We start from the raw sequence: 15,424 nt of genomic DNA on the forward strand, positions 1-15,424 counted from the left end.
CCCCAGGAATTAAAAGAACTTAATGACAAACCACTTCTATTAAGAAAATAGATCAGGGGCGCCTGGGTGGCTCAGTCGGTTAAGCGGCCGACCTCGGCTCAGGTCATGATCTCACGGTCCGTGAGTTCGAGCCCCGCGTCGGGCTCTGTGCTGGCAGCTCAGAGCCTGGAGCCTGTTTCAGATTCTGTGTCTCCCTCTCTCTGAACCTCCCCCATTCATGCTCTGTCTCTCTCTGTCTCAAAAATAAATCAACATTAAAAAAAAAAAATTAAAAAAAAATAGATCAGAGCACAGATTAAAATGCTCCAAAATGAAAAAAAAAAAAAAAGGGACATAAAGAGGTGAAAACCACAGTGACCACACTAAGAAGATAAGTGGAACAACAACAAAAAAAACAGTTTATTGTGAAAATAACAGTTATTCACAAAAGTCAACACCTGAGAAGACAAACCAGAGAAGAATTGGCAAATTCAGTGAAAAGGTGCTTAAAAGAAGTATAGAGAAAACAAAAGCCGTGGGAAATAGACGAAAGACATTAAGCACATGCATATTTGATGACTTTGAAGAACATTATACCTACAGAACAGAAAATATATAATTCAGCAAAGTTTTTATAAAATGGAAGGTTTTCATCTACAGATTGAGAAAACAGACCACATCTCAGGAAAAACTGATTTCAACCCCTCAACACCAAGATGCGTCCCAGGAAATGTTAGTTACTTCAAAGAAAAAGAAAGGATCTTTGAGGCATTAGCACAGAATGTCCCTATTTGACTGGACGCCGCTTCCCGCAGGCAATACTGGAAGAAAGGCCCATGGTGCATTTGAGCTTGAGGGAGAGAAAGCCACACACCCGAATTGCATCCTAAGCAGACAATAGGCAAGTATTAAAATTCATGAAATATAGTTCCTGCAAATCCTTTTCTAAAAAGGTAAGTGAGTCAAATCTATTTATACTTAAAACTAAGCCTAAAACAATCTTGAGAGTCTGGTTATCAAGTAGAATGTGGATGTCATAAAATCTGAAGATTAGAAACAGAACTATCACCAACAAAAGTAGGGAAGACGTGGGTGGGGGTGGGGGGGTAAGTGGGACGCAACAGTGCACATCAACAAAGGGCTGTGTCTATTATAAAGTCTTAAATACAGACACTAAGAATAATAATATAACCAGTCAACACTGGTTTTATTAAAATATCTTGCTTTAATTGGATGTTGAATGTAAGTGATGAATCACTAAATTCTACTCCTGAAACTAATATGACACTATATGGTAACTCGCTGGGATTTAAATAAAAACTTGAAACAAAACAACAACAACAAAACTAAAAATGAAACTAACTGCGTAGATTCCAAAGAGCAGGAGGTATTTATTCTTAGGAACAGCTCAAAATTATTACAATAAATTTAATTTTGATCATAAAAAAATAAAATACAGTATCTGGCTTTATAGAGTTGACCTTAAAACCATAAAAATGTTTTTGATGATTATAAAACAAAATTAGATTTTCATGAAATTAACACTTAGAGAACTGAAGCGGGGAGCTGAGAGCTTATAGATTAAAAGAGACTTAAAACATACAGCCATACGTCAAAATGCATGGATCTTATTTGAATTTTTATTTAAACAAAGTTTTTATATCATTTATGATATAATTGCAGAAGGGAATAGAAGAAAAGAAGGAAAGAAATGGAAGGAAGAAAGGTAGGAAGATAAGGAAGGAAGGAGGATAAGGAAGCAAGGAGGATAAGGAAGGAAGGAGGATAAGGAAGGAAGGAAGGGAGAAAGGGAGGAAGGAAGGAAGGGAAGGAGGAAGGGAGAGAAGACAGGAGAATGTGGAAAAAACTAACTTCATCATAATGGGAAGTTAGTCAAGGCTATAAGGGATTAAGTATATAACTCAAAATGATAAAGCAATCCCTAGAAAAACTAAAAACTGACTCTGAAACTTCCAGATCACTAGAAGCTGTGTGCACGTGAGCACACATAGATGCACACACAGGAAACAATATTTCACTTAGTGGAATACAATAATAAAATAAAGGAAATGCTAAAAAAAACCAAATAATCCAACACGACTAACATAAAGGTAGTCATCATATCAAAATTGTAATGGAAGAAACTCATCGATCTATGAAAAGAAAAGTTCTCAGAAAGGACTCCAAGCACAGCCCTACAGAATGGTGCATATAAGTGAAGCCTCAGGCTCAGAATGGTTGAAAATCAAAGGCATATACATGCAAACACAGGCAAGGGAAAGCAAGAGTCGTGGCATAGTGTCAGACAAGTTAGATGAATCAAGAAAAGTGCTTTATAATGATGAGTGATACAATCCTCAAGGCAGATCTTAATGTGATGCATATCTGTGTGCCACATAATATTGAATCAAGGGGCGCCTGGGCGGCTCAGTTGGTTAAGCGTCCAACTCTTGATCTCCGCTCAGGTCATGATCTCTCTCGGTCTGTGAGATAGAGTCCCGTATAGGGCTCCGCACTGTCAGTGCCCCTCCCTCAGTAATACTTGCTCTCTCTCTCTCTCTCAAAATAAATAAATATTTTTTAAAGTTTTAAAATTAAGAAAAAACACTAGATCAAAAAGCACAGAGAAAAGTCTACAGGAAACTCAGAAGAAATAAAGATACATCAGCAAAAGGAGACCTATTTTCCTCTCTTTCAGATCATGACACATTGGGTAAGCAAAAAAAAAAATCTAAATCACATAATAACAATGTGGATCTGATTAATATGTATCAAACTCTAGACACTAAAAACTAAGAACTTACCTTCTTTTCAAAGCCTGTGAATAGTAGACATTCTATTCATAGGCATTTACCCTGGATATCATGGGGGGGGGGGGGAGGAAACACATTCATAGGAATATCCATTGTGGTATTATCTGTAATAGCAAAACAATGGAAAGAACTTAAATCCCATAAGCAGGGAATTTAATAAATAATTAAGGTCATCCACTCGGTGAAAAATTATGCTGATTAAAAACAAAGTGAAGGGAAAAGCTACAAACTAATAGGGGCTAATTTCAATTATGAATTGTTAAGGCTAAAAAAGAAAAATGCAAGATACAACAAAGACACCATTTGTACAGGAAAAAAGAGGACATAAAAACCTGCTGCATATGTTTATTTCTGCATACAGATGAACCAGAAACTAATACAATGTGTTACTTTCTGAGTTTGGGTGGGAAGAGGTGGAAGAAGTAGGAGAGGGAAGGAGGTGCCTCAGAATATATCTTTTAAAATCGTTTTGACTTTTGACCTATGTCAATACTTTGCATCTTCGAAACACAAAATTAGGGGCACCTGGGTGGCTCAGGTGGTTAAACGTTTGATTTTGGCTCAGGTCACCATCTCGAGGTTCTTAAGTTCAAACCCCGCCTTGGTCTCTCTGTTGTCAGTGCAGAGCCCTCTTCAGATCTGTCCTCTGCTCTCTCTGCCCCTCCCCTCTCTCTGCCCCTCCCCTGCTCTCTCTCTCTCTCTCAAAAATAAAAATGAACATTAAAAAATTAAATTAATACAAGTGGGAAAAAAATCCTAAAACTTTTTTTAAAAAATGAAACTGATACTGGGATCCCCAAATAATTTCACAAATTCTATCAAAATATTTAGCAACACTAATTCCAATGCTATCTCAACTACTCCAGCACATGGTAGGAATGAGAAGTAAGAATCTTCCAAATTATTTTCATAGAGCATAACACTAACATCTGAGAAAGAAAGCACACAAAAAAGAAATTAAAGAACCATTTAATTATGATTCTCAAAGTGAAATTGGTCAATGGTTCATATTTGAAAATAGGTTTTAGCATCACATTAAAATAACATTACCCGATGAGCAGGTCGGATTCAGAGCGCAAATGCCAGCAAGTTTCATCATAAGAAATAAAATAATGTATTTCAGCATTTTAATAAATCAAAGTAGGAATAGAAATAAAATTATCATGGCCATAGATGCCAAAAGGCATTGGATAAAATCCAATATATATGTGCTTAACAGGAAAGGAGAGATGGATAATTCCTTAATATTGGAATAGAATATATACCTCTTTTTTAAAACTTTTGTTAAGTGTATTTACTTACTTAGAAAGAGAGAGAGAGAACGTGCAAGTGGAGGAGGGGCAGAGAAAGAGGGAGAATCCCCAGCAGGCTCCGAACTGTCAGCATGGAGTGCAACACAGGGCTCAAACTCACGACTGGTGAGATCATGACTGGGGTCAAAATCAAGTCAGACGCTTAACTAACCCAGCCATCCAGGCACCCCTAGATATATCCATTTTAATGGTATATGTACGTATTTATTTATGTGTCTCTGCAGAGTTGTATCCTCTGTAAAAAAGGAAGTATCTGATGGTAGGCCAAAGGGGAACCTCTTTCAAGACCTGGTCAATCAAAATGTTCATATTCCTGAGCAGGGTGGTCAGGAAAGGTTTAGGACACAGCATAAGCCAATGAAATCTCGGCCCTAGAGTTTTTCTAGGGCTCCGGAGAAAGAGGTTTTCCTGGGCCCCTGGGTGGCCCAGTTGGTTGAGCATCCAACTCTTGATTTCAGCTCAGGTCATGATCCCAGGGGCTCATGGCACTGAGCCCCCCATCAGAGTCCTTGCTGAGCACTGAGTGTGGAGCCTGCTTAGGATTCTTGCTCTCTCTCTCTCTCTCTCTCTCACTCTCTGTCCCTCTTTCTGGCTCATGCTCTCTCTCTTTCTTTAAAATAAAACATTTAGAGAGAAAGAAAGAAAGAAAGAAAGAAAGAAAGAAAGAAAGAAAAAGAGAGAAAGAAAGGAAAGAAGGAAGGAAAGAGGGAAGGAAGGAAGGAAGGAAGGAAGGAAGGAAGGAAGGAAGGAAAGAGGTTTTCATTCTCTGAGGTGTCAAACCTTCAAGTTGTGACCATAGAGACAGATCAAGCCTTGAAAGTTTTGCAGAATACGACTGGACTGGTCAAGAGAAGTGGCGTTCAGGGATTTATATCCAACCCATATGTCGACATATCTCGGATCTAATTAGCCTACTTCTAATAGGATCAGAAAGGAATTACACTAGATTCAGCACTTCTAGAATACGTAAGTCAGCAAGAAAGATAGGAAGCCCAATTAAAAAAAAAAAAAAAGATGAAGGATCTTAACTAACCGGAGTGATATCCTGCCTCTCTAATTATCAGGGAAAAGCAAATTAAAACACTATTTCACTGTCTTGAGGTTGTCAATTCAGTATTAGAAACTTACCAAACACTAAGCTCCGGTGAGGATGTTGGAAAATAAGAGCCCCTGGACCCAGCTGGTGGGATGGCAGCATGCTCTGCCATTGGAGGGCAACCGGGCAGTGTTCTCGTTAACTGAGTACTCAGGATGCCCTAGGACGCGGCAGTCAAGCCTGTGTGCCAGCACCCCCCACAAAACCGACCTCACAAATGCAAAGGGACATGTAAACCGGTGAGCAGACAAAGCATTGCCAGACAACAGGGGGCAGACATACAGGGGTCCGACCAAACGTGAGCTCTCAATAAAATAGAACACTATGCAACGGCTATAAGGGGTTAACTAGCTTCATGGATAGATATCAAAAATACAATATTGAATGAAAAAGGAACAAAAGGAGATTTGTATTTAAGCAGGCTTTTGAAAACACAGAACACTATGCACTTGAGGCATTGTGCATACATGTAAATAAAATGATGAAAGGTTAGTTGGGAGGTATTTACATTAAATACATGAGAAGAAGGAGGAGGAGGTAGAGGAGAGGGAGGAGGGAGAGGGAGAGAAGGAGAAGAAGATGGAGAGGAAGAAGAAGAAATGAGACTGGGTTTCATAATGGAGAAGTAAAATTTTACCAATGTAAATAGCCATATACAAACTGATGATATGTCATAAATCAAGAGCATAGCCAACTAGATTCTGTTCACATGAGGTTAAAAAATAAATAAACTTTAGGTAGTAAAATGCATTCAGTGTTTTACAAATTTAATTAAAACATAAAAAGCGATGATAGTCACGATTTGGAATTACAAAAAAAAAAAAAAGAGGGAAAAGGAAAAAAAGAAATACTAACAATATCCCTCCAAAAATAAATGAATCAACAAAGGATAGCATACTGGCTGAATGAAAAGTTCTCAGGCTATTAAAAATTGCTGTTAAGATTACAAAACTTAAATAAAATTACAAATTAATACATGGAGAACTAGTTTTGGAAAGACAGTGCAAAGTATCATATTTCAATGGAGTAAAATGTCAAACAAAAGTTTAAAATGCACACAATCGGGGTGCCTGGGTGGCTCAGCCCATTAAGGGTCTGACTCTTGGTTTCCAGTCAGGTCATAATCTTACCATTCAGTTGAGAGTTCGAGCCCCACATAAGGCTCTGTGTTGACAATGCAGAGCCTCCCTGACAATGCAGAGAGATTCTCTGTCTCCCTCCCCAGCCCCTTCCCTGCTCATGCTCTCTCTCACTCAAAATTAAATAAATAAACATTTTTTTAATGCAAACAATAAAAAACCCACAGAAAAAAATAAAGTTTATGAGCTGTATGGTTGCCTGTGGGATTATGGGTGAAATTACTTTTAGTGACAAAAGGTTTGTAAAATTCACAACACAAATACGAGAACGAATAATAACAAAAACACGAATTAAAAATAAACTGTGAGGGGTGCCTGGGTGGCTCAGTCGGTTAAGCGTCCGGCTTCGGCTCAGGTCATGATCTCGTCGAGGTTTGTGAGTTCGAGCTCCGTGTCCGGCTCTGTGCTGACCGCTCAGAGCCTGGAACCTGCTTCGGATTCTTTGTCTCCTTCTCTCTGCCCCTCCCCTACTTGCGCTCTGTCTCTCTCTGTCTCTCAATAATAAATAAACGTTAAAAAAATTAAATAAAGATTAAAAAATAAATAAACTGTGAAACACATCGTTAATTCATTTTTGCAGCAACCCACTCTGGGTTTCAGCTTGCTTGCTCATCTGATTTTTTTTTTAATTGTGGCAAAAATACACGTACCGTAAAATTTACCATCTTAACCATTTTTAAGTGTACAAGTCTGCGGCATTAAGTGTATTCACACTGTTGTACAACCATCACCACCTTCTAGCTCCAGAATGCTTCATCTTGCAAGACTCAAACTCTGTACCCATTAAAAAATAATTCTCATTTTCCCCTCCCTCCGGCCTCTGGCGACTACCATTTGCTTCCTGTTTCTATGAATCTTTATCCTTTGGTGACTGGCTTATTTCACTCAACATAACAGCCTTAAGATTCATCCATGTGGTAGCACGTATCAGAAGCTCCTTTCTTTCCTTTTTTTTTTTTTTAATTCTTTAATGTTTATTTATTTTTGAGAGAGAGAGCATGCACAAGCAGGGAGGGGGCAGAGAGAGAAAGAGAGGGAGACACAGAATCCGAACTAGGCTTGAAGCTCCAAGCTGTTAGCACAGAGCCCAGTGCAGGGCTCGAACCTAAGAACCGTGAAATCGTGATGGGGGCCAAAGTCGATGTTCAACCAACTGAGACACCCCGCCATCCCTGCTTATCTTATTTTTAAATGACAGCATTTGGGGTGCCTAGGTGACTCAGCTGGTTAAGCTGCATGTCCAACTTTTGATTTCGGCTCAGATCGTGATCTCAGGGATGGTTAGTTCAAGCCCAGACTCGGGCTCTGCACGGACAGCAGAGAGCCTGCTTGGGATTCTGTCTCTCTCCTCTCTCCCTGCCCCTCCCTTGCTCACTCTCTCTCTCAAAGTAAATAAACATTAAAAAATATATTAAAAAATAAATAATAAATAATAGCATTTGAGCTTTGATCAGATGCCCCCAAGCACCCCCCTCAAGAGACTGAAGGCACAGATACTAGAAAGACCACAGAAGAGATGTGGATAAGTATGACAAGATGGCCCCAGCTGTTAAATCCGAGAGGCACGCACATAGTTGTCTCTCTCTGTCTGTATATTTTAGATAATTCATAATCAAACAAAAAAGGTAGAAATATTCCAAAAGCTCAGTATGACATAAGGTGCCCAGCACAAAGTCTGGGCACTAAGAAACCGTTTTCCATCCCTTCCATACCTCCCAAATCTCCACAGCATATTTCACAGGGACCTCACACTCATGCCATCCCCCACCTGTCACCACCTGTCCCGGTCATTATTCTTTTACCTGTGACCAGACATACCCTGGTTGCTCAAATGGCCAAGCATTGCCTAAAGCCAGCCATCAGTAGGGTGCTTCTTTGAGGACTGCAGCCTGGACCAAATCCGTGTGCGGAGGAAACTCTGGGCATCCGAACAGAACAGCAGCAGAAACAGCAGCAACCACCCAGGAGCCCGGGCCATGGTTCACTCACTGGAAGCGAGACCCCCCCAGGCATGAGTCCTTGGCCCAAAGGCCCTGGGGACTACCTGATGCCATCTCTTAGCAAGAAACAGTTGCTGCCACCATCACCCCCTCGCCTACTAGAATGAGGACTTTCTGGCAGAAACGTTAAATGGAGGAGTACACCCCCCTTGACCCTGAGCCTGTGGCTCCCTGGGCCCGCAGGAGCCCTCCAAGATGAGACTGAGAATCTTCCCTCTCTCTGCTACTGAACAATTCCCTTGTCTTTGTTCCCTTGCCTTTGTGGTCTTCTCATAGGACACCAGGACCTCGAGCACAGGATAACAGGGAACAAATGAATGAGTTATTAGCCCGGTTCCAGTTCCTGTACCTCCATACAGAAACCCGGGCATTTGAAACCCGGGTCTCTGTTTCACCCTCTTGGTCCCTCGGATTCTCTCATTGCAAAACCGGTGTTGCCTGCTGCTGCCTTGTCCTGATCTTCGTCATCCCCACCACTGCCACCTTCTAATCAGCGTCACTACCCACTACAAACATGTGCAGAGAGCCCAGTGCCTAATGGCCCCCTGAAGAGACAAGGACTCATCATCGCATCTCTGCCTCTGGCCTGCCTTGTAATGGAGTTAATAATGCAGCATACGCTCAGGAAAGAAGAGAGGGAGAAAGAGACTGGGGAAGAAGGAAGGAAGGAAGGAAGGAAGGAAGGAAGGAAGGAAGGAAGGGGGAGGGAAGGAGGGAGGGAGGGAAGGGAAGGAGGGAGGGAGGAAAGGAGGAAAGGAGGAAGGGAGGGAGGGAGTGAGGAAGGAAGGAAGGGAGGAAGGGAGGGAGGGAGGGAGGGAGGGAGGGAAGGGAAGGAGGGAGGGAGGAAAGGAGGAAAGGAGGAAGGGAGGGAGGGAGTGAGGAAGGAAGGAAGGGAGGAAGGGAGGGAGGGAGGGAGGGAGGGAGGAAGGAAAGGAGGGAGGAAGGGAGTCATACTAGTCTTGGGGGCTTTGTTAATTCAACATAATCTTCAGGTTCACTGTCAGTGTGGAATTGGAGGGTTTTAAGTGATACAAGGGTTGCTATAAAGGTGGAGAGTAGGAGGTGGGGTCATGAGTGCTCAGTCTGAAGTATTTTTTTCATTACCTAGAGCCCAAAATGGATTAACACCACTGGGTCAGCTGCCAGACTGCCTGGGTTTGAAGCCTCGCTGTGCAACGTAGCTGTGTGACCTTGGGCAAGTCATTAACTTCCTTATGCTTCAGTTTATCCATCAGTAAGATGAAAGTGATGATACCTCCCTATGTTGGAAAGACTCAGTCTTTCCTCTTTGTACATTTCCTTTACTCTTACACTATTCCCACACTCACAACACTTCTGCCACGGTCACCAAATGTGTGGGGGTTTTGCCCACACCGAACAAATCTGTGACACCAGCTGGGTCCACTCAATTCTGACACTTGTACCTGGAAATAGCGCCACAGCCCACAGGTCAAGGGCACAGAGCCATGAGACTGCCCCTCCTCCTCCCCAGCTCAGATGCCAATTGCAAGTTGTAGGTCCCCGGGCTACTCAAAACTTCTGTCGGAGTTGCCTGCAAATCAGAGGTTCCCCTGACCTCCACCCCCAAGGATTTATCTGCTAGAGAAGCTCCCAGAACTCAGGAAAACACTTACCATTACCAATTATGAAAGGATATGGTAAAGAATACAGACAGTCAGATGAAAAGACCCACAGGGTAGGTCCTGAGCTTCTGTTCCCGGGGACTTGGGGTGCATCACCCTCCCGGGACGTGGCTAGGTTTCCAACCTGGAAGCTCTCCAGTCTTCCTACGACTGGGCTTTCACGGAGGCTGCCTCACGTTGGCATGATTAATTATTCAGTCCCCTTTCAGCCCGTCTATCCTCTCTGGGGAAGTTGGGTGGGGAGCTGAAAATTCCAAGCTTCTAATCATGGTTTGGTCTTTCTGGTGAGCAGGCACCCGCCCATCCAGGAGCCTACCCAGAGTCACCTCACTAGAACAAAAGATGCCGCTCGTGTTCGTTTCACTTGGGAACTTACAAGGGTTTGGGGAGTCCTGTGTCGGGCACACGGTAAGCCTTATATAAGTGCTAGCTCCTCTTCTAAGTATATGAGAGAAAAGTGCTTACACGAAAAACTTCAGTCATGTTCTCTTGGCATTGAATTTTGATCTCCCAAAATATATATCCAGGTATCAAGCCCCACCTCAGAGAAGGAAAGAAATTAAGAGCAGTAATAGGTGCTTTCTTCTTAAGGGGCTGCGTCCTCTCTTGTGTAATTTATATCCTGGAACATTACATGATTCGTATCTTCCTGGTCCCATTGCCACACAGCTTGGATACTCCCAGAAGCTGAAAGTGAGCATTTGGGAACTGATCTCATGCAATTCTTGTCCTGGCCTTTTAATTTTTTTCCCCCTGAAGTCCAAGTTTACATAGCTATTTGAAGACAAAATTCTGCCCCAAATTTCTGACCATGTCAATCATCTGATCAAGCAGTTCTTTCTGCTATAAACCAAATGGCTTTTGTTTTTTCAATAATAAGATCAGAAAATAGTGGTAAATTCCCCCTTCGTCCCATATAGTACTTATAATAAGAATATCTGAATAAGTCTATTATCTGATATTTAACTATTAAAAATAGAATTACCCCATATCCCCCTCCTACCCCACCCCCACCTCATTGCATGGTTGGCAAGGAATATTTCCTGCCCGACATTAGAAAATAGCACTAAAAGTTACGGGTGGTATGAGGGAAATGTTAAGGGTGAGAAGAATGTTCTAGATCTTGATTATGGTGATGGTTACACAACCATATGTAACCATAACCTGAGGAGACCGGATAAGGTACGTTCAGGCAGGTTTTACACAGTGACCTTTCCCCAGCTCATACAGGTGCAGCTTTCTCCCCATACAGATAAACTCAATTCCAAGGGAGTTTGCAAAGGTCAACAAATGAATTGGGGGGTGCTTATTATAATAGGAATAGGTTACTAGAAATATAAGACAATTTTTTCTCATTGAAGTTTGTGCTTTTCAATGCAATCAAATCAGTGGAGGAAATTTTGACTGGAAGTCTAGGGAGACTCAGGGATGTAGTCTTTTCACACGTGCCCTCGATGCTCTCAACAGAGGATCATGGCTTCTAGAACAAGGTGAGATCTGCAGAAGGTCCCTCGGATGGTTAATGGCTGAAGTGGCTTGCAGCTCCATAATAGGCATGACCTGGAGATTTTTCTGATGAATGCAGTCTAGAAGTGACCTTTTTTTTTTTTTTCTGACAAGCTTTCTCTATCGCAAACCACAGCTTGGCTGGAAAACCCTGTAGTGGCATTCTCCAGAGAGAAGTCTTGGCCTCATACTCCAACAAGCTGCTTAAACCCAGCCCCTAATTCACTCAGGCAACACCATGGCTGTTGAGCCCTTGAAATACGACTACTGCGCAAACTGAAATGTGCTATAAATACGCTGGCTTTGGAAGACTTTGTAGGAAAAAAAAAAGAATGTAAAAGATCTCATTATATCGATTATACGTGGAGATGATCCTATTTGGAATATATTAGGTTAAAGTAAATATATTTCTAAATTTAATTTCACCTGTTTCTTCTTTTTTATTTTTCAACGTGGATATTCGAGAATTTTAAATTGCACTCATGTCTTGTATTGTATCACGTTGGACAATGCTTGTCTCTCTCACCCTGGCCAAGCTTCCGTGGACTCACTGCTTCTGTGTGTTTCAGTCACCATTCAGACCCTTCCCTCAGACCCGGGAGGTTGTACCTGTGGGGTATTAGCAGTGCCTGCTTGGGGATTTGGTTTGGGATTGCCTGACCCTCTCCACCCAATTCATTCTCCCACTCACAGCTCTGTATGTAAGTCTTAATGCCCTCCAGTTCCTTCCTAAGACTACTTACTACTCCTTTTTTCGAGCATGTTCTTGGACTTGGAAAACCCGCAGAGCAACTTCTGTTGAGTCTAAGTCTTAATACCACTTCCTTTTATCTTATTATTTTTTTAATGTTTATTTGTTTAAGAAAGAGAAAGTGTGTGTGTGTGCGTGTGTGTGTGTGTGTGTGTGTGTGTCCATAAGTGGGGGAGGGGCAGAGAGAGAGGGAGGGAGGATCCCAAGCAGGCTCCAGGCTCAGCACAGAGCCCAATGCAGGGCTCGATCTCATGACCGGACCAAGAGATCATGTCCTGAGCCGATATCAAGAGTTGGACATTCAACCAACTGAGCCACCCAGGCATCCCCACACCATTTCTTTTTTAAACATGGATGTAAAGTAAAGTAGCTAATTGGAGTCTAGTTGAATAAACAAAATACAGTAAAATAGACTAGAATAAATAAAATAGAAAAAAATTCCTTTTTTTGTCCTAATAAAAATTTTGTGGTATATTTTTCCTTTGATTAAATATACCATTTCATTTCCTCTCCACAAATAAGAATATGTGGGGTTTGGGGTTGTTTTTTTTTTCTTGTCCACTTACCCTCTTACCAAATCCATTTTCTCCTCGAACAAAGTCCAAACCCTTTCCATGACCTGCTAGTTCCTTCACACCCTGGTGCCTGCTTGCCTCTCCAATCTCTTTCTAGACTACTCTGTTGTTCATCCAGCGCCCAACCTTTCCCCTTGTCTAAATGCCCCAAACCAAGCCTCCGCTCTGCTCTCCCAGAATATTCAACTCCACCCACCCTCCACTCTTCCCCACCTACTTAGAGTAGTTGAATACAGTATAGTGAGTAAAGCAAGAGAAATCAAATTTTTTTCACAGTAAACCAACAAAAATCGCATAGGTGTCACAAGATGGGATGAGGGACGTTCATGGCTATAGTCCTTAGTAAAAAAATGTATGCCCCGCACAAAAGGTCATCCCTACGGGAAGATCCAAAGAGATGGCGATGGCCCGCTGTCCTGGGAAGTTAGTTCTATCTGTAAACAAAGCAGAGATCTGAGAAAAGGAGCTAAGTGTGGAAACAGAAAAGGGGTTGGGCAGAGACGCATGCATGACGTTATAGTGGTGTTCTGTGGTCGGTCCTCCGAAAGAATCTTATTTGGGGCGCCTGGGTGGCTCAGTCGGTTAAGCATCCGACTTCGGCTCAGGTCATGATCTCGCGGTCCGTGAGTTCGAGCCCCGCGTCGGGCTCTGGGTTGACGGCTCAGAGCCTGGAGCCTGTTTCCGATTCTGTGTCTCCCTCTCTCTCTGGCCCTCCCCTGTTCATGCTCTGTCTCTCTCTGTCTCAAAAATAAATAAACGTTAAAAAAAATTTTTTTTTTAAAAACACAAAAGTATCTTATTTATTTACATATTTCACTTGTTGAAGATGTGTGTCAGCCTCTGTAAGTATCTTATTTGTTTGCTAAAGAATTTGTGCACACAAGCTGATCCCTTTACCATTACCCTTCCTCCTGACCTCATCATGGCCATGGTTGTTTGACAGTCAGACTATAGCTCAAAAGGTCAACTCCTCCAGGAAGTCTTCTCTGATGCCCAGTCTATGGTAGCCAGTCTCTGCTACAGTACCCTCCTGGGGTTTTCTGTGCAACTCCTTGAGGTTAAAAAAAAAATTGCAAATACTGTCATTCCTCACATTAAAATATTCTTGAAATTACAAATATATTATTTAATAATCAAATAAGGCCATGTTAAGCTTAATTCACTTTTGTTAGCCCTATTAATAAGAGCCACTGAGGAGCACCTGGATGGCTCGGTCTATTGTGCATCTGACTTTGGCGTCCGACCCTCCTCAGGTCATGATCTCACAGCACGTGAGTTTGAGCCCCACATCAGGCTCTGTGCTGACAGCTTGGAGCATGGAGCCTGCTTCAGATTCTGTGTCTTGTTCTCTCCCTGCCTCTCTCTCTCTCTCTCTCTCTCAAAATAAACAAACATTAAAAATTTTTTTAAATAAAAATCATAGCCATCGAGTTGAGGTAACATTACTCATTAAAGCACTAATAATATTTAAAATTAAATTAAAAATCTGTAACGCCATAAGTGGAGTCCCAATGGTGTAAAATGCAAGTCACATGATTGTCGGCATTATCATCAGCCGTGTTCCTTACGTAAATGCCACCCATCTTTTGTGTCCTGTGATCCTGTGTTCAGATCCTGGCTTTGCCTTCTTGCAGCTGTGTGGTCTTGTGCCTTGGTCCCACATCTGTAAAAAGGGAGTCTTATTACCTACCTCTTAGAGCTGGTGTGTGCAAAAACCAAATGAGTGAAAACATGGAAGGCCCAGAATACAGACTGGCACATAGTAAATGCAGGATTAATGTTCTCTGTCACTGTCACACCACTGAAAATTTGCACACCCCTTAGGGACCCTGTCTAGCTGTCCAAGATGTCAGGCAACTTCCACGGAGCCCCAGGGAACATTGGGTTGGCTGCTTTCTCCATATATGGAAGAGACAGCTAATTGGCCATGGACCACTTCAAGGCAAGGGCTGGCCAGAAGCTTCCTCTTCCCTCCAGAGATGTTCTTCCCAGAACAAGGATCACACAGGATTACTCATTCCTCCTCCACCTAGGAAAATCGCCAGGCCAGAGACTCGATGCTTCTCATCGTTCCATCTTTCCTCTGGGAGAGAATGGACCCAAACAGCTCTGTGGTCAGCTTCTCGGTCATTCATCCTGGGACCTTCCTGAGACTGTCATTAAGCAGAAAGTAGGAAGCAGTCACTTTAACAAGATAAACACTGCCTTGCTCTCCCTGATTGCTGGACCCTTGCCCATTTGCAGCAGTGACTTTATCACCTCAGCCACACGTGGCAGTCGAGAGAAAAACGTTGTTAACTATGTCACGCTGATGTTCCCTAAAAAGGAATCACGCACATCCACAAACACACCGATGCACAGACACACGGACACCACCGCTTTTTAAAGCCCAAGATATTTATGATCTTAATTTTGGTGCACAGTGGGATAGAGCTGTGCAGATTTTAGGATAACCGAGTTGAGTCCTCTCTACTCAGATCAAAAAAGGTGGTAGGGGGAGCATTGAAAATTAACAGAGGCAATTCAGGAGACATCTATACTTCCGTTTCTTTCCTAAATTATGGGATCATGATTAAGGGCAAGTTGGTCTTGAGCAAACTTCATCGCCC

Source organism: Felis catus, chromosome C1 (assembly GCF_018350175.1).
Source record: "Felis catus isolate Fca126 chromosome C1, F.catus_Fca126_mat1.0, whole genome shotgun sequence".
Classification (NCBI taxonomy): domain Eukaryota; kingdom Metazoa; phylum Chordata; class Mammalia; order Carnivora; family Felidae; genus Felis; species Felis catus.